The sequence below is a fragment of the Miscanthus floridulus genome, chromosome 5, assembly GCF_019320115.1.
Source record: "Miscanthus floridulus cultivar M001 chromosome 5, ASM1932011v1, whole genome shotgun sequence".
In the NCBI taxonomy this organism is placed as follows: domain Eukaryota; kingdom Viridiplantae; phylum Streptophyta; class Magnoliopsida; order Poales; family Poaceae; genus Miscanthus; species Miscanthus floridulus.
The window spans coordinates 146,947,524-146,970,919 of NC_089584.1; the positions used below are offsets into that span (position 1 = coordinate 146,947,524).

General features: G+C 43.3%; 1 long non-coding RNA gene and 1 pseudogene across 18 annotated transcripts; both read right to left on the reverse strand.

Annotated features, from left to right (window-relative positions):
* Positions 1–1,647: 1,647 nt before the first annotated feature.
* On the reverse strand, positions 1,648–9,111 carry LOC136451112 (uncharacterized). Of its 18 annotated transcripts, none has more exons than XR_010758546.1 (10): positions 8,138–9,111; positions 7,662–7,755; positions 6,967–7,064; positions 6,608–6,732; positions 6,405–6,474; positions 4,645–6,270; positions 4,412–4,516; positions 3,774–3,844; positions 2,063–2,081; positions 1,648–1,983 (listed from the first exon to the last, which is right to left on the reverse strand). It is a non-coding gene; the product is annotated as an uncharacterized lncRNA (long non-coding RNA). The 18 variants fall into 18 exon arrangements; XR_010758539.1 differs by having other exon boundaries at positions 1,648–2,172; positions 3,774–4,516; positions 4,645–4,722; ... (1 more) ...; positions 6,095–6,270; positions 8,138–9,109; XR_010758536.1 differs by having other exon boundaries at positions 1,648–2,081.
* Positions 9,112–16,056: 6,945 nt separating this feature from the next.
* Positions 16,057–17,903, reverse strand: LOC136455577 (carboxylesterase 15-like; annotated as a pseudogene).
* Positions 17,904–23,396: the final 5,493 nt, after the last annotated feature.

The window sequence follows — 23,396 nt, forward strand, 5'->3', positions numbered from 1 at the left end:
TGAACGATATGGATGTGAACTGATGAATTAAGCACGTCCATTCTTTCCACTGATGATCACAAGTAAACAAAGACGGGCGGGACCATGCATGCATCATTGTAACGGAATGATTGCATGCATGCGCTCGTGTAAAAAGTTCACCAATAATAATAAATAAATAAACTAATCTACTCCGCGTCCGCGGCGTGCCTGCAACTGCAATGCAAACAGACAGATTCCCTGCGAGCAGGAAGGGTCCAAGCAAAGGGAGGGAGGGAGGCCATGCCGATCCAAGACTGTCGGCAAGACAAGACATAAGAGTTCCTGTGAATATGCAGCAATGTCCATGCACGCGCGCACCCGCAATACTACGTAAGGCTCCTTCTAGTCTGGACTAGCAATCTAAAGCTCCTTTGACACGGCTTATACAAAACCGGTGAAGCCAGAAAAAATGGTTTTTTTCGATTTTTAGTTTATTTTAACCCCAACTTAAAAAACGACTTCACGCTACAGTGCCTCGATTTGTCCAAAATAGATGAAGCTGAAGCCAACATAAGCGGTGCCAAAAAAAAAAAAAGGTCCTAAGCCTAGTCTGCCTAAGCCTGCTCCCGCCAAGCCCACATATCCGGTTGTTTGGTTGGTTGTATTGTCTAAGACTGGCCAGGATATGATGTGTTTGGTTGTCTGCACTGGTTCGCATAGAATCACCCCTTCTCCGAGAAACTAAGTTCACGCTCTTGAAATGTTTTGTCGAACATGTGGTGGGCATGCTCAACTGTGACCGCCTCGGTTGCCACTTCTGCCACATCCGAGCAATGGGAGGAAGCAAGGAGCACACATCCAAGTTGCACGGAGGTAGAGGACCACGACTGCGTCGGCGCCGCTTGAGGAGGTCAGCCACGAGCGCACGGAGGTGGAGGAGGAGGACGTACGTAGAGGTCAGCCACGAGTGCACGGAGCGCACAACCTGAGGTCGACGACGAGCACGGAGGGAGGAGGACGACCACTGTGGCCATGGGGCCCGTGGAGGACGAGGCTGAGGAGGAGGATGTGCAGGGCGGGGGTGGAGGCCGGAGGCTGGCGATTGGAAGCGCGAGGTGGATGGCGGATCTACGGCGCTGACCGGCGGGGCGAAGTCCGATGGCGCGCGAGGGTAGAGACGACGAGGTGCAGGGTGGAGCTTGGGGCAGCGTCCGGCGTGACAGAGGAGAGGTAGAGGATGGAGAAGAGGTTAGTGGAATCGGGGATGGCTCCTGTGCAAGCCAGGCTCCAAGAGAACGAGGCGGCGAGCGCTTTTAGCAAGCGTGGCCAAGCGGTGATCGGTGCATTAGTTGAGCATAGCTACAGGCCAAAAATATACAACCAAACTGAGCTTGGATAGGAGGCTACAACCGACACACATCCTTATTATATACTAGTAGATTGGCGCGCGCATCCGCGCGCCTGTGTGGCTGTAAATGGAGATTTTGTGTAACAATGGGCGCGTTAGAAATCTGAGTGAACTGAAGTATAAAGTTGAAAGCAGTTCAATGTTCAAGTGTGCAATACATGTATGAAACGGAACTGTTCCATTGATTTAGTATATTATGAATTGAAGACTTAGAAAAAAGTCATCTACCCCTGAATCATTTATCCTTTACTCATCCTTGACACAACAAAGCAGTACAATGAAGTAAAGCTAGCTAATCTACATAGAAGAGTCTATACAATAGTAGACAATATCCTGGTCATACACAAGGCCCTCAGAATATGTTCAACCAGCTACACAAGCATATATCTCGCTTACACTTATGGTTATGGAGATCATGGTGGTCTCCTCTTCAGCCTTTTTGGGATCAGTTCATGGTAATCTTCTTTAAGACTCCCTTGGCTAAGTGCACAAAAGGATAGAAGAAGCTGAGGAGCCAAATTATACATAGGTAAAATTGAACGCAGATGTTGATCAATGGCAGGCCATTTGTTTGCGGGCTTTAATGTGTGGCCTCTTAATGAGCAGCCTGTGTCCTACAACAATAAATAATGGATGACTACAACGTCCATAATCTGTGTAGTGTTGACGTTGTTTAAGATCGATATGACGAACCGGACAAATTGACATCAATCTGAAAATGAAGAGCAAGCAAATCTGAGATGTTAACGCCATTGAAGTGCACCCTTAATGTGTTAGCTGTCTATGTATATTGTATGTATACCCTACAAAAGTAAATAGAAATGGCAGTAGATACCTATGTCATGAATAGAACCTAGAATTGTATATGAAACAACACTGCTAAAAAAAATCAATTTCCCATGTGGGCAATCTGATTTGCCTTTCTATCTGCAAGGATAGCTTGTCAAAAACTTGTCTTCTTAACCGCCTTAGAGTCTTAAACAACAGGTCAGAGTTCCTATGAATTCCATTCGAATCCAAGAGGTTTTCATTACGGAAATTCTTAGTATGTTCCTCTAATCAGTTACATCATCAGTTAACTGAGCCATATTATCTTATGATACGTGTACTGTATATAACATATCAGGCACGGATCAACAAACTACTGGTGCATCCAGAATATGGAGAAGGAAAAATAAGGCAAAGATGAGGTCAGTAAAGCAACAAAACAGCACTAAGCAAAGCTTTTTTTTATGGACACTGCATTGAACCTTAGTGGAACTTACTTCGATATAGACAAGGTTCCTCCTTTGTAGCTTCATTACTAATCTTTTCTAACTGTAGTTTAGAGGCAGACATGGCAGCACATTCTTTAACCAGTTGGACATTTTAAGTGAGAGTGTTCAGTGTAGTTGAATGGTGCTCATAACCAACTATATTTAAGATTAACTGGAAGCTGCAGGTTCGGTCTAACTATTTTGCAGGAGTCACGCTGTTGCAATTAGACCTCTTTTTGCATAGTAGTGCTGTGAGTTCGTCAACACGAGTTCATAAGGAAATAAATGGGAAAATAAATTATTTATTACTTTTTCCCCAACCGTGACCAACAACAGCATCACTGAAACTATAAAGATTCTGTATTGTTTCCAACAGTCACCAACAACAGTTTTCTAGCAGCAGTTCCATTTATGACTATTATCTAAACCGAACTATAAACTGTTGAGTCCACTATCATCATCATTAGTTGAATTTTAAACTAATAACTTCTATCAATATCTGTAATTACTACAGGCAAAGCTATATATGCAGGATGATCTGCTTGATTTCCTATTAGCACCAAGCCCATGATTGATGGCTGAAACTTAACAGAGTTTATCAAACTTGGTGGCCCTTTCAGTCCACTTAGCTAACTAAGGTTCCTGAGGTAGTTATCTACATGCACACATATTCTATACAACATGTTGTAGGAGTGTCAAATATTCGTAAACAAACTAATCCATGAGTTCTAGGATCTATCAAAGTCAAAGGCAATGGATTCTGATGTCCCAATTATTTAATAACCAAACAACTCAACTGAAATACATGGAGTACGTAAATTTAGAGCAACAACTAATGTTGCTGATGAATCGATCATCAGCTGACTTCCCCTTATCTAGCATATTTTCTTAGAAACTATGCCCACAAAACATGTGCAGCTCGGCTGTAGTTTGCAAACATCATGTGAAGCAAAACGAAACACAGAGATAAGTTAGAAAATAAGTTCAGCTAGGGAACTCATACTCATTTATGTTGTACATCATTTTGGGATAGGGACCAGAAATAGGAAGTTGAAATCATGACGTATGGAAGCAAACGAAAGACCTCCTATTTGGAGAACCAAAGACACATGTACTGAAGTAAATTAAAAACAATAAAGAAAATTAACCTTTAGGCAGCAGAGTAGCAGCTGACATCTGTGATCAGCTAAACAAACCTTGAGCGGTATAGAGGAGGAAGCTAGAAAATAAAATCAGGAGCTCATTAGACCTGTATTTATGAAAACTCTAAACATTTCAACTATAGTACTGAATTCGAAGCATATGTGCTGTAGTAGCCGACGATTTTTTGGAAATGTTGTCGCTCGCAACAGAACATTGATTCAATTATCATGTAATAAAAACGCTATGCATGGCAACTGAAAAACCAAGTAGATGTTGGTTCTGTCCTGCATGGAATGGCTAGCATGTGTGATGTAATAAACTGGAATGATTGTAAGGTAATATAATGCATGATAAAAGAAAAAGGCCTTACAGCTGTTTGACTTTATAGGACAAATAGAACAACGATGCATAGTGGGTCCCTTAATGGCAGCATGGTTCATTCTAGATGGTCAAAATCCTATAGCTCACATTGACGCAAATTTGCAGGAAAGCAGTGAGCTATAAATAAACAATAGTGGTATTGTTGTACAACTATTTATACAGCGTATATGTTGAGATAAGTCATAAGTGGGTCGGCAGCGGCAAGGAGCATGTACTGCACGATAGTTAAATAAGCATATTTGGACCAGCTCAAACTTGATACCATCTTCAATTAGAGGAACTGGAAACTGCGAAATCCAATAAGATATCCAAAACAATTTGGAATTTGATTCTGAATATCTTCATGCCATCTGAACACATATTACACCTTATTTGAACACAGAAAACAAAGGAAAAGACATATATATGAGTACATAAGTAGGCAGCATTTCGATCTATTATTATGAAATAATCTAAACTAACATCTAAGGAAGGCAGAGGAAGAGGATAACATACCAAAACGATGAACTGAACCCTAGGTGTCCTCCCGAGGATTGAATAGGTGTTCCCCCTGGATGATTAAGGGAGCCCAACCTAGAAAATAGAGCCATATTAGAATTGGCGTTGAAAAATATGATGACACAACAAATCTCTTTTGATTTCATTTTGTGCATTTTTTGAGGTAAAGCTGGGCAGAGCTAAATGTACCTGTTATCCTAAACTTAGTTGATATATATTCCTCTTAAATCTAAAAAAAATAGAACACGAGGAAAAGCGTCGAATCTAATAAATATAGGATTCGAATCCTAACAGAAAGCATGATACGTTTCTCGATCCAAGTTTGATTGATATATTAGTGTCAAATCTCTTATTGGACGAGCCATTAAAAAACTTATGACAGAGTATGTTTCTGGAAGAACCATTGAAAAATTCAAACTGGCAGAGCACCTGTCCATGAAAAGGACCATGGCACTATATGTATGGTTAATCAAAAGAAATGAGCATATACGGTAAGAATTTAACATCAAAGAAACCGGATAACTTAGAATGGGCTACAAATATCATCAACCCGAGACCCTGATAAGGAAAAGAACCTGCATATCAGCAGGCATAAATAGGATGAGACCACTATATTTAGTCAGCTGCTGATGCACCTGATAGGAACTCGGACTCTTCCCTGCTTAGGGCGTAGGTTATTGGAGTGGGAGATGGGAGGTCGTGGCCTGAACAGGGAAGAACGGCGTCGGGGCGCCGTGATCTCGCGTGAGAAGAATAAAAGCTACGGCTAGGGCAAACTCCCGGCTCCCTGAGGGAAGCCGGAAACAGTTATATTGTTTCTGCCTAATTCCACAATAATTGTCTTACAAATATTTATAGTCTCTTTCTAATAATAATTTATAAATAACTCCTTCCTAATATTATAAATAATATAACTATGGCCCTTGGGCCCTCTAATGCCGGCGTCTTCTTAGCCACGATTGGGCCTCCTGCGCTGATAATGGATGCCGGTCATAACATCACCATTTAATGGTACAAAACTAATGGAAATGCATACCACTTTTTATCTGTATGAGCACCTTTAGTTACTCAATAGAAAGCAGAAGCGGAACCATAATGCAATTATTCCATAGAAGCACACACATGTTTCATTTCAGGATTTTCAATTTTATACTGAGAAAATCTCCACCACCACCTTGCTCTAGAAAAGTTAGATCCTGAATTCTCTTTAGGCCCAAGGTATTGAAGGCATAGAATAACGAATGGAGGATATGAAGTAATTCTTTTTTTTTATCTAGAATGAGTTTTTTAGTAACCTGCACAGTATACTATGTTGCCTCGTTACATACCTGTGCCTGAAGAATCTGCTTGCAAACCTAGCCATAACAGTAGAAAAGTCGACTCTGAAGTCCTGTTTTTTTATGAGCATTCGAAATACACTGAAGGAAACTGGAGAGGGGAAAAGTACCTAGGCGGTATCACAAAGGAGACCTAGGTTTAGAAGGGGTGCATTCATGGGACTGCCTGATTCATAGCTGCAATAGCGCTACTTATATTGGCGTTTCCGTTGTATGGAATGACCAATCTTTAGAGGAACAGCAAACACGGCGCTACATAATAACCTCTTATATAAGTATATATCCCCTGAAAGAGTAGGAAACCAATCCTTTGGTAGCTGAGTTTGAAACATTTGGTAGTAAAGCGATCCATTGCTAGCTGATAAAAAATCCTCATTATATATGAATTCAAAAAAGAATTCGCATGTAGGGAAAATATACCAGATCTATGCACACCAATGCAACAAGAATTGGCTTCGTCCATGTTCTGAACTTTGATCCGTAGTAGGATCTGTACGATGAAGAGACAGCATACATCGGTTAGGCAACAACAATTCTCCAATTGGCCAAAACTAAAGGGAGTAATGGGCCAAAGAAAGGACAATTTAAAACTTTGATATAGGTAGGCACCAACAATTCTATACCTAATCCATATGCAAGAGATTTATTCACGCTGATATGCATGAAGAACAATGTGCTGTTCTGTCCATCTCAAAATGCATAGCGGAAGGAAGAACTTACGAAGCCGAGGAGGAGGCAGATAGGTCACCTGTTGATGGACATATTCGATGTTGTTAACTACATTTTGAAGAGGAACTACCGAATAATCACATTAGGATAATGGAAAACAACAACAGTGGGGTCTCATTAACCTACTCTTGACTGACTGCGGGTGTACAAATATTTCAATGGTGTTCATGGGAGGCTGTTAGAGTGAGGAATAATGCTCACACTAAGGATGAAAGTACCAAAGAAAAGGGAAAGTGGATCGGAAAGCACATGCCTTGCGGCAAAGAACTCTTATTAGTATCGCGTCACCATGTTACAGGAAGACACATTGAGAGAGGACCAGCTGTTCCTTGCGTTCCTGAACTCATTAACCTGAAAGAATTATTTACTATGAAATACACAAGAACAGTTAGGTCATATAAAAAACAGCAGCTGAAAATAGGATCATTTCTGGAAATGGGAAAGAAGAGATGAGTGTGGATTTAAGGGGAAAAAAAGGCGCAGTGAAAGCTGTAGACTTTGGATCTACAACAGCAACATAAAAGAAGCAAAGAAGAGAACAAGGGCTTGAACTGCATCTTTGTAGCAGAAAATCAGGGACCAAAGATGAGTCCTATTTAATCCGCAGACCGTGGTAACAGCAACACAACATCCTAAAACATAGAATATTTCTATCCCATCCCACAAAACCATAAATGTATGACACGGTTGCATGAACTCATCTATCAGCTAGCGAGACCAAACCCAACAACAGTAGGCTGTTTACAAATTGGGAAAAGAAACCAAAGAGATCGCAAAAGAGCAAGCCCATCATGGTAAATACGAGGAAGAGATGCCTTTTCTATGTGACCAAGAAGCAAAGGTTACATAGGAAAGGAAGTTTCCATTTCCTAGATCATGAAAGATGCTAACCATACATATTGTAAAATGATGAAATAATTTAATAATCAAGCAGAGTGGGGTGCTTACAGGGATTATTAGTCTGAGAGATAATTGTTTAATGTTTTTGTATACAGTTCTCTATTCTTTGTCGGAGTTTCTGTCGTGGATGGCTGTTGAGGTCCTGCAAGGAAGCATATATAGGTGGATTCAGTTTATACAAGAGGGAAAAGAAAAGAAAACTGGACTGCTATGATCACATAGTGCATATATAAGATCAATCTGAACATTGCGAAGCAAGGTTACAGTGAAGCCCAATGACAAAATCAAATAGAAAGATTGACTTTGAAACATGTAGCGCGTTACTAAATCTGTAAGCACAACATCTGAACTGGTCAATCTGGAGCCAAGCTAACCGTGAGGCTGCAACCTGCCTGGCTTACGAAAGCAAACCTTATTTAGAAATAGCTCTATCAAATTAGGAGCAAATTGCCTCTCAAATTGGGGAAAAGAATTGGAAGCAGATTCGCTTTGTATTTGCACCGGGAATATAGACAAAATCTCACCAAAAATTGATAACTGCAGCAACAATTTGGAGCCCCCGCCAACAATTTGGAGCCCCCGCCATACCTGGGTGCAGCGCAGGCGAGCAGTGGCGCCAGTGCACCACCGACGCCGGGTCATGGTCAATCCGAGGACGGCCAGCGATGGAGACGCGAAACCCTAGGCCGGCGTCATCACCGCGCTGGGGCGCGGCCAGGCCAAGTAGAGAGAGGGAGGAAGGAGGCGGAGGAGGAGGGGCTGCCGGCGCGCCACCCACGTGGGGGAAACGGGGCGATGCGGTACCGACGGTAGAACGTACCAGAGGTGTTCTAGGGGAAGGTGAAACACGCAGGGGAGCGCTGGTCAGGCACCGAAGCAGCAGACGACGCCGAAAAGCAGGATCCGCGCGAAGACGACGGGAACCGAGCAGGACGGCGAGGCCGCCGAGGCTAGGGTTCGTACGGCCGGGCGGCGGACGGGGAGCTGACCACAGGGGAGGCGGTCCACCCCCGCACCCCACGCACCAGATCGAGGCTCACTGAGCCAGATCCGGCAGGCGAAGGACGGCAGCGGGCAGACACAGGCGGAGGTGGACGGCGTGTCCCCGAGCGGTAATGCGGTGGCGGCGAACAAACCCGAAACAAGGAAAGCGCAAGAAGAGAAAGAGAGGGAGCAAAGCAGAGGGAGCACCCGAGGTGCAGGAGGAAGGGGAGGAGCCGGCGGCGCTGGTGGGAACGGCGGGAATGGCGGGAAGCGAGGCGGAGACGACGACGGCGCGAGAGGAGAAAACGGACAGGACAGAGATAAGACCAAGCTAGTTTTTTCCCCCCTTTTTACCGTGGAGGTCTGCTGCACGGCGAGAATCAGAAGCGCAGGATGTAGAGGATTCTAACGGAAGCGGCTATAAGCACTGTCGGCCATACGATGACAGATCGGACGGCGGTGGCAATTTCGGGCGACGTGGAAGGCGGTCCTGCCGGAGGAGCTGGCCATCTTTTTGGCTTTTAAATTTTCGGACGATGTGTCGTCTGCATCTGCCTACTGCAAGCCGCCAAGAACGCGCGCGGCAACCCATCTTCATATCACCATACGCATGATGCTTGGTCCATGCGGCAGAGAGAGATATACTAGGGAGTAGTAGAGAAGGAAATTAAACGTTTGGCCGCCGGATACATGCATGTTTGGATAGCGACGAGCACATGCACATGGACGAGGCGGCTCGTACGTCCCGCCTCCGACCGATGCCCGATCCATCCATGCGTGCATCGCTGCGTGGCCGGGCTTGAACGAAACCAACGTTCATCGCGTTCGTCTGGTAGGTACACAAGCAGATGCCCGGCCGCCGCCGTTCCGTTCGTGTGGGTTCTATTGCCGCCGATGCATCTGCAGTTGGAGACAAATTAAGCTGGTTGGCGGATCATGCATGCATTATAGTATTGCCCATGGCCGGCCGGACCCGGAGCCGGAGGCACAGGCATGGCATGCACGACGAATGAATCATTGGGCACCAGGCATCAGCATCACGCGGCTGCACAAGTCATCGTCCGGGGGTACACCACGACGTGCTTTAATTCCGTTGAATGGGCTGAGATTTTAACAGGCGATTCACCGGGGCTTTTCATATCGGGAACGGATCCATTTTCGCGTGCGAAAAGTCAGTTTTTGCATCTTCAACTATCTTGCCGTAGCTCGTTCAGGTTCTCGATTCATCAAAACCGAGCAAGTTGCCACGCTTGACTTTCAAAACCATTTATTAAGTTATTATCTCCCTGCGCCAGTTTTACAGTTGTTTTATCGTTCTTGAATTTTTTTTTAAAAAAGTAATCATTTGATATCACTAGTAGAGAACAGACATTTAATCCTCGGTCAAAATGGGCTCTAGTCCTAGCATTTTTTACGCCCGGAATTAGAGATACCTTTAGTCCCGGTTGATGGCTCCAACCGGGACTAAAGGTCCCTCCCAACGGCTACTGCGCCAGACAGAGGTGGCAGGGACCTTTAGTCCCGGTTGGAGCCACCAACCGGGACTAAAGGTAGACTTTTACTCCTGGTTGGTGGCTTCAACCGGGACTAAAGGTCTCTGCCACCTCTGTCTGGCGCAGTAGCCGTTGGGAGGGACCTTTAGTCCCGGTTGGAGCCACCAACCGGGACTAAAGGTCCCCCTTTATAACCCGGCCGTCTCCTTCTTTCTTTCCGAGCCCGAGCTCAGCACATTTTGAAGCTCACTGCACTAGTGTTCTTGCTTCCTCCCTCCATTGTTCCTTCCTCCATTCTTCGATTCCTCCGTCGATTTCTTCGATTCCTCCGTCGATTCTTCAGTTGTAAAGGTTACCAATCTCATACTATTACTTTTCACCATTGTCTTATCTTATTTTGTTCACTATATATATATATGGTTCTTTATTGTGGTTTTTTTTATTTGTAAGCAAATTGAGCTCAAAATCACTTCAAGCTTGCATATTTACATGGAGGAAGGTTAAAGTAGCTATTAAAAACTAGTATTCACCGTTCATTTGTAGCATGCATAGCACACTTCATTGTTTAGAGATATAGAGAATTTTAGAGTTTTTTAATTTTATTTGTTTATAAAATAAGAAATTTATAGTGTATTAAAAATGAGTATAGGGACTAGTGCCTCCGACTAGTATGACAGATGCAATGCAAGGCCGTGCAATAGGAAGCAAATCCGTTCTCTTTTGACGATACGCCCGAACAGCCGGGCCCGACAGATTTGGTGGTTGAACGGGTCCGTCGGCCATCGCCGTGCGACTGTACGACAAAGAACGGCATCGATCGACCATAGTATTTTATTGTCCGGAGTCTGGTCCGGGGTGCAATGCAACGCAATGACAATTGACAATGCGTTGTTGGGTCAAAATATGGTCATTTCTATGGACTCCGTGACTAAATATTTTATTTTAACTTTTTATGAAATGAAAAACTTAGAAAATAGTTAGAAAATTATAGAAAATCCGTACTAGTTGAACTTGCGGACCGTATTCAGCTCAGCGAGCATGTTCTCTGTCGAGCGGTAACGGACATCAAGGAGGAGCTTTGATTCTACGAGAGAGAGCGGCAACGGTCGTGGAAGACCATGTTCCCTTCCTCATAGAATTGGAGCTCTTCCTTGACCAAGTACGGTGCCGTCTGGTGGAGAAATGCTCATCGAGATGATCACGTAAGCAAGGTCAACTAGTACGAATGGTTATTTATTAAAACATGTTTTTGAGCTATAAATCCTGTTGGCCGTCTTCTTCCTCCCCGAGCCCGTCCGAGAGCTTAAGTTCAAATTTAAGCAGTGTTCTTGCTCTTTCTCCATCCATTCTTCGATTCCTCCATCGATTCTTCGGTTCTAAAGGTTACCAACTTCATACTCTCATGTTTCATCATTGTCTTATCCCATTTTGTTCATTATATATATATGGTTCTCTATTGTGGTTTTTTTCATTTGTAAGCAATTTGAGCTCAAAATCACTTCAAGCTTGCATATTTACATGAAGGAAGGTTAAAGTAGCTAGTTGAACTAGCAGACCGTGTTCATTTCGGTGAGCATGTTCTCTACCGAGCGGTAACAGACGTCAAGGAGGAGCTTTGATTCTACGAGGGAGAGCGGCAATGGTCGTGGAAGACCGTGTTCCCTTCCTCGTAGAATCGGAGCTCTTCCATGGCCAAGTACGGTGCCGTCTGGTGGAGAAATGCTCACCGAGATGATCACGTAAGCAAGGTCAAATAGTATGGATGGTTATTTATTCACACATCTCGATATCGTCATAGTAGTCTGTCAATCACCGTACCCAAACGTAGTATATATATAAATATAAACGATAATCGATTGTTATGTGTGTACACTCCCATTCTTCTGTTAATTTGCGGAAATATCATGTGAATTACTTACCTGCCGCAGTAAAAGATGAGAACACAATGACCATTAAAAATATCATTGTTTAGAGATATAGATAATTTTATAGTTTCTTAATTTTATTTGTTTATAGAATGAGAAATTTATATTGTATTAAAAAATGAGTATAGAGAGTAGATGACAACTACTTCCGAGTCCTCAGCCTCTCATGGATTTCCAAAGCGACTTAGGCCGGGCCTCCCTCTCATTCCATGCGGCAAGTATCGTGATGAGACGAAGATTGTGATGGAGTACCGAGTGAAGAAGGAGGGTCCCAACAAGGATCGTATCTTCTACAAGTGTCCGGATCGCAATGTGAGTTATTTTATCGTATTTAATGATTATGGTTAGTTTATACCTATTTTCATGATGGTTGTGATTAAAGTTCTAATTTTTTGTTTTAATTTCAGTGGGATGGCAGTGGACGATGTTCAGGCTTCTACTGGGAGAAAGAGTATGTTGAACTCATGTAAAAATATCTTGCACAACAGGCAGATACGGCGGCTAATGAGGCAGTGATCCAGCCGAAGAAGCCCAAAGATGTTATACAATCGGAGGATCTGTCTGTTTTAGTTGAGATTGGTCGCGAAATCCTTATGCACCTGAAATATATTTTAGCTTTAGTTCTTTTAGTGGTAGTTGGGATTATCTACATTGTAGCGATGCTTTCATATTTTTGTACCTTTTGTGGTGGCACGCATGTTGTAAAAATAATTAATTATGATCTAGGTTTTAATATGGTATTTATGTCATGTAATGCAGATGAGCCGGCATTGGATGTACAATGCTGATCGCCGCTCCCAAGAGTTCATTGACGGCGTGCGTTCTTTGTTACGTGCGGCCGAGGCAAACAAACGCGACGGTTTCATATGCTGCCCATGTGCCATATGTAAGAATACGGTGGAATATCCTTGCTCAAGGACTCTTTATTCACACTTGTTCAAGTCGGGTTTCATGCCAAACTATATTTGTTGGACGAAGTACGAAAAAATCGACGTTGTAATGGAAGAAGGTAAAGAAGAACAATGGGACGACAATGATATTATTTCCGATGATGCGTGCTTCAATGATACTGCAATGGGAGAAGCTGAAGAAGAGGTAGCCATAGAAGATGAGCCTGCTGATGATCTTTGTCAGGTCATTCGTGACGCACAAAGAGCACGTGAAAGTGAAAAGGAGAAGATCAAGTTCGAGCGGATGCTAGAAGATCACAAGAAATTGTTATACCCAACTTGTGATGCAGGGCAGAAAAAGTTGGGAACCACACTAGAATTGCGGCAATGGAAGGCAAAGAATGGTGTATCTAACAAGGGATTTGGAGAGTTACTAAAAATCCAAAAGAAGATGCTTACGAAGGACAATGAATTGCCCGCCACTACCTACGAAGCAAAACAAGTTGCCTGTCCTATGGGGCTAGAAATCGAGAAGATACATACATGTCCTAATGACTGCATCCTGTACCATGGCAAAAAGTACAATAAATTGGATGCATGCCCGGTATGCCATGCATCGTGGTATAAGATCAGGCGAGATGACCCTGGTGATGTTGAGGGCGAATGTCCGCGGAAGAAAATCCCTGTCAAGGTTATGTGGTATGCTCCTATAATACCACGCTTGAAACGTCTGCTCAGAAAGAACATGCAAAATTATTGCGATGACACAAAGAAGACCATAAGGTAGACAATATGTTGAGACACCCTGCTGATGGGTCCCAGTGGAGAGCAATCGACAGAGAATTCCTGAAGTTTGCAAATGACGCAAGAAACTTAAGGTTTGCTTTAAGTATAGATGGTATCAATCCTTTTGGAGAGCAGAACAGTAGTCATAGCACTTGGCCTATTACTCTAAGTATCTATAACCTTCCTCCTTGGTTATGCATGAAGCGGAAGTTCATTATGATGCCTGTGCTCATCCAAGACCCAAAGCAACCTGGTAATAACATCGATGTGTACCTGAGACCACTTATTGATGAACTTCTCATTTTGTGGAATAAAGAAGGTGTACGTGTGTGGGATGAGTACAAACAGGAACACTTTGATCTACGAGCATTGTTGTTCGTAACAATCAATGATTGGTCCGCTCTAAGTAATCTTTCAGGATAGTCAAACAAGGGATATAATGCATGCACACACTGCTTCGGTAATATTAGAGGTGTATTCTTGAAAAATGTCAAAAGGTCGTGTACCTTGGCCATCGTCGATTTCTTCCTGCAAATCACCCCATAAGAAAGAAAGGCAAGCATTTTAAAGGGAAGGCAGACCACTTGACCAAGCCTCGCAACCGAACCGATGAGGATATACTCGATATGGTCAATGATGTGAAAGTCGTCTTTGGAAAAGGACATGGCAGCCAACCTGTTCCGAACGACGCTAACGGTCACGCACCCATGTGGAAGAAGAAGTCCATATTTTGGGACCTACCCTATTGACAAGTCCTAGAGGTCCACAGCTCGATCGACGTGATGCACCTGATGAAGAATCTTTGTGTGAACCTGCTAGGCTTTATGGGTGTGTATAGAAAGCCTAAGGACACATTTGAAGCACGATAGGACCTGCGTTGTTTGAGAGAAAGAGACAACCTGTATTTAGAGAAGACAGATAATGGACGCCATTACCTACGTCCTGCCAGCTACACTCTAAGCAAAGAGGAGAAGGAAATCATGTTTGAATGCTTAAACAACATTATGGTACAATCTGGATTCTCCTCGAATATAAAGGGTATTATAAATGTGCCAAAGAAGAAATTCTGTAACTTAAAGTCCCATGACTGTCATGTTCTCATGACACAATTACTTCCAGTTGCATTAAGAGGAATTCTACCTCCAAATATACGTCTAGCCACCATGAAGCTATGTGCATTCCTCAATGCAATTTCTGAGAAGTTAATTGATCCAACTGATCTAGCTAAACTACAAAATGATGTGGTTCAATGTCTCGTTAGCTTTGAGTTGGTGTTCCCTCCTTCCTTCTTTGATATCATGACACACCTCCTAGTTCACCTAGTCAAGGAGATTTTCATTCTCAATCTTGTGTTCCTACACAACATGTTCCCCTTAGAGAGATTCATGGGAGTCCTAAAGAAATATATTCACAACCGTGCTCGCCTAGAAGGAAGCATCGCCAAGGGCTATGGAACAGAAGAGGTCATTGAGTTCTGTGTTGACTTTATTCCTGACCTTGACTCGATTGGTGTTCCTGAATCGAGACATGAGGGGAGACTAAGCAGAAAGGGGACACTAGGGAGGAAAACATATATTGGTACGGAGGATGATTATTTCAATAAAGCGTACTACACAGTTCTACAGAACTCCTCTTTGGTAGATCCGTATATTGAGACACACAAGGATCTCTTACGATCCGAGTTTATAGGAAAGACTGAAGCTTGGATTACGTATAAGCACATAGAAACTTTCGGTGATTGGTTGCGAAAAAATGTCAAGGTGATGAGAGCATCCATGAGCAACTATATTTATTGGCTATGCAACCATCATGGCATATCGTCACATACAAAAGGTACGAGATAAATGGGAACATATTCTACATAGTAGCCCAAGATAAAAAGAGTATCAACTAAAATAGTGGTGTCCGCATAGATGCCACAGACCCGAATGAGAATAAGCAGACATATTATGGTCGCATAGATGAAATATAGGAACTAGAATATGCACCTACTTTGAAGATCCCATTGTTCAAGTGCCAATGGGTCAAGGTGACCGGAGGCGGGGTAATAGTAGACAACAAGTATGGAATGACAACAGTAGACCTTAGTAATATTGGGTACAAAGACGAACCATTCGTCCTTGCTAAGGATGTGAATCAGGTGTTCTATGTCAATGATATGTCTACCAAATCAAAAAGAGGGAAAAACGATAATGACTCAACCAAACAGCCAAAACGCCACATAGTTCTTTCAGGGAAAAGAGTCATCATGGGAATTGAGGACAAGTCGGACATGTCAAAAGATTATGAAAAGGATGGCCGAATTCCGCCCTTCAAAGTGAACAAAGACCCTAGCATCTTGGTAAATGATGAGGACACTCCATGGTTACGACACGATCATAATCAAGGGACATACGTAAAGAAGAAGTTCACTGCTGTGCCCACTTGATGATATAGTGATTTAATATAGTGTGTGTTTGAGATATTATGTAATAATTGTGAATTCAGATGTTTATTATGTCATGTTTCAAATTAAATCAATGTTTGATTTGGTGGGATTTCTCTCTCGAAAAGTTAAATTAGGATATTGAGTGATGAAAAATTAAAATATTAACGTTAAAATGATGTGAAAATAAATTTTCTGTCCAAAACCAATAGTTTTAATAATTTTAATTAAACACTACATTTTTGCATTAACGAAATAATAATTATTAGTTACATTATGTTTTATAATTATAACAAAAAATTAAAAAGTTAGGTTATAGATTTTTCCTATGTGCAATAAAGAAAAAAATCCATATTTTTAACAAAATAATTTTATGCCTTTTATTTAATTTACTATGTATTTAACAAGACTATTGCATTTTATTAAAAAAATTTGCTCAAAACAGGCGGGAAACGAAACTGCAGCCCACCTTTACTCCCGAGTGGGAAGCCCACCCGGGAGTAAAGGTGGGCTGCAGTTTCGTGGCCCACCAAAAAACCCTTTTTACTCCCGGTGCATGTTACCAACCGGGAGTAAAGGTACTCCCGGTTGGTAACATGCACCGGGAGTAAAAGTACCTTTACTTCTGGTTGGTAACACACACCGGGAGTAAAGGACCTTTACTCCTGGCTGGTGGCTGCCATCGGGACTAAATCTCCCTGTTATATATGCGCCAATGCCTGGTGTAGATCGATCCCCTCCTCTTCTTCCTCGTTGAACAGCCGCCCTTTCTCCTCTTCTTCCTCGCGTCGCCGCCGGTCGCCACCCCACCTCGCGCCGATGAGCCCTCCACCGTGCGTGCCTCCGTAGTCTTGAGGTGAGTTCTCTCGGCTTTCGCATTCCAGGTCGAAGATGAAGAACCCATGGCCCTGGCCCCCTCTGAACACGGCAACATGGCAAGTTCGGCTTCCCCATCACCGTCAACCTAGCGGCATAGTCCTATATGCGGTCGTGCAGCACGTCCTGGTTCGGGTCCACGACGAGCAGCGGTGGGAAGGCGACGTCGTCCAGTAGGACGCTGTTCGGCCCGAACAGGTTGGCCGCCAGGTCACGTGCCGACGGGCAGCGCCAGGCGCCACACCTGGTCGAACAACGCCGTGCCATGTTCGTCAATAAGGTCGGCCGCCTTGGATGTCGTCCTCTCCTCGGCGGCGAAGAAGGGCTAAAGCAGGACGCACCCGGTGATCCGAATGACGGGGTTGAGGGCGAGCTGCCCGCTGCCGTACCGGACGGCGACATGGTGCGCGATGTTGCCGCTGGCCGAGTCGCCGTAGACGAACACCCTGCCCATGTCGACCGAGTCGTTGGCCAGCCATGGGTCGGCCTTGGCCTGGGCGTGGAGCCACGACAGGACTGCCTCGGCATCGCGGTGCGTCGTGGGGAGGCGGTGCTCGGGCGCCAGGCGGTAGTCGGCGGAGAGAACGAGCACTGGGAGCTCTGCGGCAAGCCTAAGCGCGCTGGCATGGAAGTGGGGCAGCTCGAAGCTACATAAGCAGAAGCCGCCGCCGTGGAAGTAGACGAGCACCGACAGCTTATTATTGGCCATTGTCGTGTTGTCATCGGTGGGCCTATACATGCGGAGGCGGAGCACGTGCGCGGCATTGTAGACAACGTCCTTCCACTAGACGGGCAGGTTGGACGGCACCTCGCCCTAGAGAGGGAGCGCGGAGTACTTCGCGGAGCGCATCATGGTGTCCATCTCTAAGAAGCTGCACGATGCCGAGGCAGTCGTCCACGACGTGCGGCATGGTCGCTAAGAAGTTCACTCCTCGGCTAGCTCCACGACGTTTAGGGTTTATACGGCGGAGCACCGCCGCCCTCATTAGGGTTTATACGGCGAAGCACCGCTGCCCTCGTTTGCCCTAGGGTTTAGGGTTTATACGGCGGAGCACCACCGCCCTCGTTCGCCCTAGGGTTTAGGGTTTATACGGCGGAGCACCACCGCCCTCGTTCACCCATGTGCACAAACATATATACGACGGAGCAGAGCACCGCCACTCTCGTCACACCGCCCTCTCTCGCGGCCTAATCGATCAACATTCGTATTATCGTTATTGTTAACGCTAAACAATCACACTAGGGCAAATTGCGTCGGTGACTAGGGCAAACCGCGTTGTTGATGTCACCGACGTGGTTCGCCCTAGTCACCGACGCAATTCACCCTCGGTCGTTTATGTATAGCCCTAATTCGCCCTAGTACCGACGCAATTCGCCCTAGTGTGGCGAATTGCGTCTGTGACCGAGGGGCAAGATTTAATAATGCATATTGGTCGTAGATTTTATGCATGTAAGCAAAGATTTGACGTACTATATATTGGTTTTGTTTTTTGAAGCTAGATGGCCGACCCGAGAAACATGGATGAGGAGTTGATGATGAATTTAATCAACACTGGCACTCAAGTCGCCGGCGATGATGGTGCTAAAAATAACATGCAAGAGGATGTAGATGACGGGAGTCGGTACTTAGCTCCTGAACAAAATGAGCAACAACATATTGGCCAACTATATATTTTTTATTATTAGCTATTTATATTATCATATGTCTTATGTGTGCTCATGACATTAAAAATAATGTTTATGTTTTGTAGCCCTCTGGATCGACATCAACAACTATAACGAAGAGTAAAAATGTTCGAGGTCCCAAAAAGCCATTGGAGGGCTGCTTCATCATCTCAGAGTTCAATGTGGATATAGGCGAACCGGAGGGGGCAAATAAAACAAAATTCGTGCACCACTGTGGTTACCTTGTACGGGACCGGCTCCCAATCAGTATCCGCGAATGGAAGAAGAAGACCAATGCTCCTCATATCAGTTTTGTCTCCGATCATGACAAGACGTTAATTTGGAATGATGTCTTGGAACATTTCACGCTCCAAACAGATGGTTATGATGATATAATAGATGGTGATGAATTGAAGGAGCAAGTTAGGGATTGGGCAATGAAGAAGATGGCCACCCAGTTTCAGACTTGGAAGAAACACCTATACACGACGTATGTCAAGAAGAACATAGCACCAGATTTTACTGTCTCAGGCCCGATCTCAAAGCAGATGCCCTATTGGGATGAGTTTGTACAGTACAAGATGTCAAAAGAGGGTGTGAGTCGGGTGATAAAGAACCAACGTAATGCCCAACAGAAGACATACCACCATAACTTGGGATCAGGTGGCTACCCGATTGCCATTAAGAAGTGGAACAAAATAGAAGCAGACCTTCTTGCTAAGGGTATCACACCAGAATCACTCGAGTGGGGAGAGCGTGCAAAGAATTGGTTTTTTGCTCATGGGGGAACACTGGTCCAGGAGATAGGGAAGTGCGTTTATGGCGCAAGACTGCAAGAAGCAGTAGAAAGATTGTTTTATACTTAGAGAGCGACTGCTAGTGGTGCGTTTAGACCCAACAGAGAGAAGGATGAACTGACATACGCCATCGGGACTATTGAACACGGTGGTCGAACTAGAGGCAAAGAAAGTGTCTCATGGGAGCATGGATTCCCTCAGGACAGACCTTCCTACAGAAGCCGCCAGAGAAAGAAGGAAGAAGAGGCACAGCGGCTCCAGAGGTTGAAGGAAGCGGTGCGTGAAGCACAGAAGCGGGAAAAAACTTTGAAGCGAGAATGCAGGAGGAAATCAGAAGGCAAGTGCAAATAGCAGTGAGTGCAAGCAAGCAGGCATCAGAGCCAGGAATCAACATTAGCCAATCTGTTCAGTTGAAAAGTAGCTGCGCTTCCATAGAGATACCAAATCAAGGGGACATAGGACTGCGCTTCCCTGTGGATGACATCACTGAACCTTGTACATCGTGTGAGCTACACATTCTGAAGGGGAATTCCACAATCAAGGTGGCTATCGGTCTTGTTAATCCTATCGACCGAACCAAGACACCAAGGATTTATGGGAATATAATCCAAGAAGGATATGCTACCATCTCATTAGATAAAGCTAAAAAAGGTTTTAGTAATTTGCCTCTTGACATTCCTGGAGGTGATGGCGAGAAGACTCTCGGAGAAGCAGAGAAGACATTCATTCTATGGCGCAAGCGCTACATCATCATTCCTGGGATGTCGCCTCCACCTCCTCCTGAACTACCTCACCATAGGTGCAGATGAAAACACTACATCATTAATTTATATTGGCTTAAATAATTAACAATCTGCTCATAATAATATGTCATTCCTTTTTTTGTAGAAGATCATCCTCCAACCTAAGTTCAATTGTTCAATCGTCAGATCATCATAGTGCTCTGTACGATAACAATGTGTTGGAAGATGAGGCTGCATCCACACCATCTCCAAGGAGGTCTCCAATGCCGCAGCCGCCACCTCCAAGGAGGTCTCCAACACCGTTGCCACCACCTCTAAGGAGGTCTCCAACGCCTCCCCCACCTCCACCTACCAAGAAGCCAAGTACTAGCAAGAGGCCAGCCCTACAAACGAAGAACCAGCCCCCGCTGGCAAAGAAAGCCACCGTGAAACCAAGGGCTATTCCCAAAATAATATCTGAAGAGAAAGAAGAAGTAACTGATGCATATAAAAAAGATATGTCTAGATTCTATGACAAACTTAAAAAGGATCAAGAAGCAAGGAGTAACCTAGAGAAACCGTACTTCTTCGTAGCTCTAGATATTCTAAGAAAAAGGTGGCTTCTTATCAGCAACAATAGCGGGAATCTTGTAAGCCGTCCAAATCAACGTTAACGGACTATGACCGCACTCTCACCAAGTCAATTGAGGCGGCACAGAAAAAGAAGCGGGCAGGAAAAGGAGTTGCACAACTCGGACAGCAATCGCACCAATCAGCCCCCCCCCCCCCCCGCTAGTTGTTGGTAATGAATATAGTTCGAATTTAGGATTAATGCATCAGGCAAACATACCTTCGGATATCGATTTGGATCACCTTGGTGAATTTATTGAAGAGACTGATCTCGACCTTTATCAGATGTTTGGTGATGGAAACATTGAGAGTGCGATAGAGGTTGATATTTGGAAGAAAAAATTTGTACTAGGCCAGAGTCTATATAACCCTCAAGCCTTAGGTGATCCAGGGACGTAAATGTACCTACTAAACAAGTGGTACATGCAGGCGTCTACCGGTGGATACTTCTGCGTTGGTGTCAGAATTAGAGACGAACATTGGTTCCGTGGCATATGTTAACTTTGCATAATTTCATCAACTATGCCACCTGACCTCTCTGAATAAAGTTATCATTAGCTGCTATTGCCTGTAAGTAATAATTCTTTCGATCTATTATTAAACTCATCATATGTGTGTATATGCATATAAATTATCCTAACAAGTACTATATATATGCAGATTTACAATGACAGAGCACAGAAAGAAATGCTGCAATGAAATTAGTTTTGTTGATCCCCATATAGTATTCAAAGACCCAGTTACTCCAAAGCCTAATTGGAAGTCTGAGTCAGAGAGTAACCTCATGAACTTCTTAGTGAACCAACGCCACAAGAAGGATATACTCTTTCCCTATAACTTCAAGTGAGTGTTAATAATGTCGATCATCCTTAATGGCTCATATGTTGATTCTAGTTAATTAATGAGTGTTATGCGTTATATCCTATAAACACATGCAACAATTACTGGATATTGATGGACATCGATCTGATGAAAAGTCACTTGATAATCTATGACTCGATGAGAAAACCACAACAAGACTACCAAGATATGATAGATATTATCCAGAGGTAATTTTGGTATCTTTAGCAACTATATATACACACAAACATGATGATTAACTATATCTGATGACGTGGCAAATTTTTTATTGGGCAGTGTTTGGAAAACCTTTATTGAGAAGCAACACATGGAAAAATGCAAAGCGCCACTGAATGTAATCCCTTTGAAAGTAAGTCCCCTAAATCGCATCATCTTTATTAATTAAACATATAGCTTTCACCGGATCACCAGATTGGATGATAAATCTTTTTCTCGTAAAGTGGTGTCTGAGGCAGGAACAGGGGAACAACTACTGTGGTTACTATGTTTGCAAGTTTATCAAAGAGCTCTCCCAAAGAACTCCTACAGAGAGACTCAAAGTACGTTAAAAATACACTATATATTCATTTAATTATTATTATTGATTGTGTTACTATGTCTTTATATATATATATATATATATATATATATATATATATATATATATATATATATATATGTATGTATGTATGTACATATATTAATTTATTTTCCTTTAATTCAAACCTGTAGACTCGATGGTTGGAGGAAAAGGTCATACGACAAGACCAAATCAAAGCAATTCAAGAGTCTATAGCCAGATTTTTTAATGATCATGTCATCGATTTCAAGGGCGAGTTCTAGTTCGACCCAACACTGCCATGGAAGCCAAGCTAGAGGATGAGAGAAAACTTGTTATATCACAACAACTGTAATGCAATCTTTTGTAATATATGCACATATAATAATATAATGTAAAATACACATATGCATGCATGCATGTAAATATATATATGATGCATGCATGCATATATATATTTCTTTCTATGCTTGAATTGTGTGATTTAATACGTTCATTGTGCTTGAACCGAAACATACTATACGCGCGTATAAATGTATTATTAGCAGCGTACAATATGACTTCGAAAACCTATTTTGAATAGAAAACAAAAAATGAAAAGAAAAGAAAAAAAAACATTTAGTTCCGGTTCGTATTAGCAACCGGGACTAAAGGGTGCCGGCCTCGTGACATGTCAGGAGGCACCTTTAGTCCCGGTTGGTGTTACCCACCGGGACTAAAGATCCCCTTTAGTCCCGGTTACTGACCCAGGACTAAAGGACCCCCTTTAGTCCCGAATACTTGCTCCCGGGTGGGGAACCGGAACTAGAGGGGGTTCCCCACCGGGAGTAAAGGCCGTCTCTGTACCAGTGTATGATTTCTAAACCAAGGAAGGATATATCTGTAGGGTTCTAAAAATTTCCAAAAAAAAAACCTAGAGATAGATTGATACACGAGGAACCCAAAATAAAATAGTAAAATCATGAAAATATATTTATAAAAACTACAAAGTTTTATTTTAGCTCAGAAAATCGGGAAAGTACCCATCATGAATGAATATTGCATTCATGCTGGTTTTTATCTCATATTTTTTTCTGAAATTTTTATAAAACAAGTTTATAATTCATGTTTTTGGAATTTACCATATTTTTTAGGTATTTCTCATTTTTTCTATATTTTAAATATAATTTCTTGCAGCCTCTAGATATATTT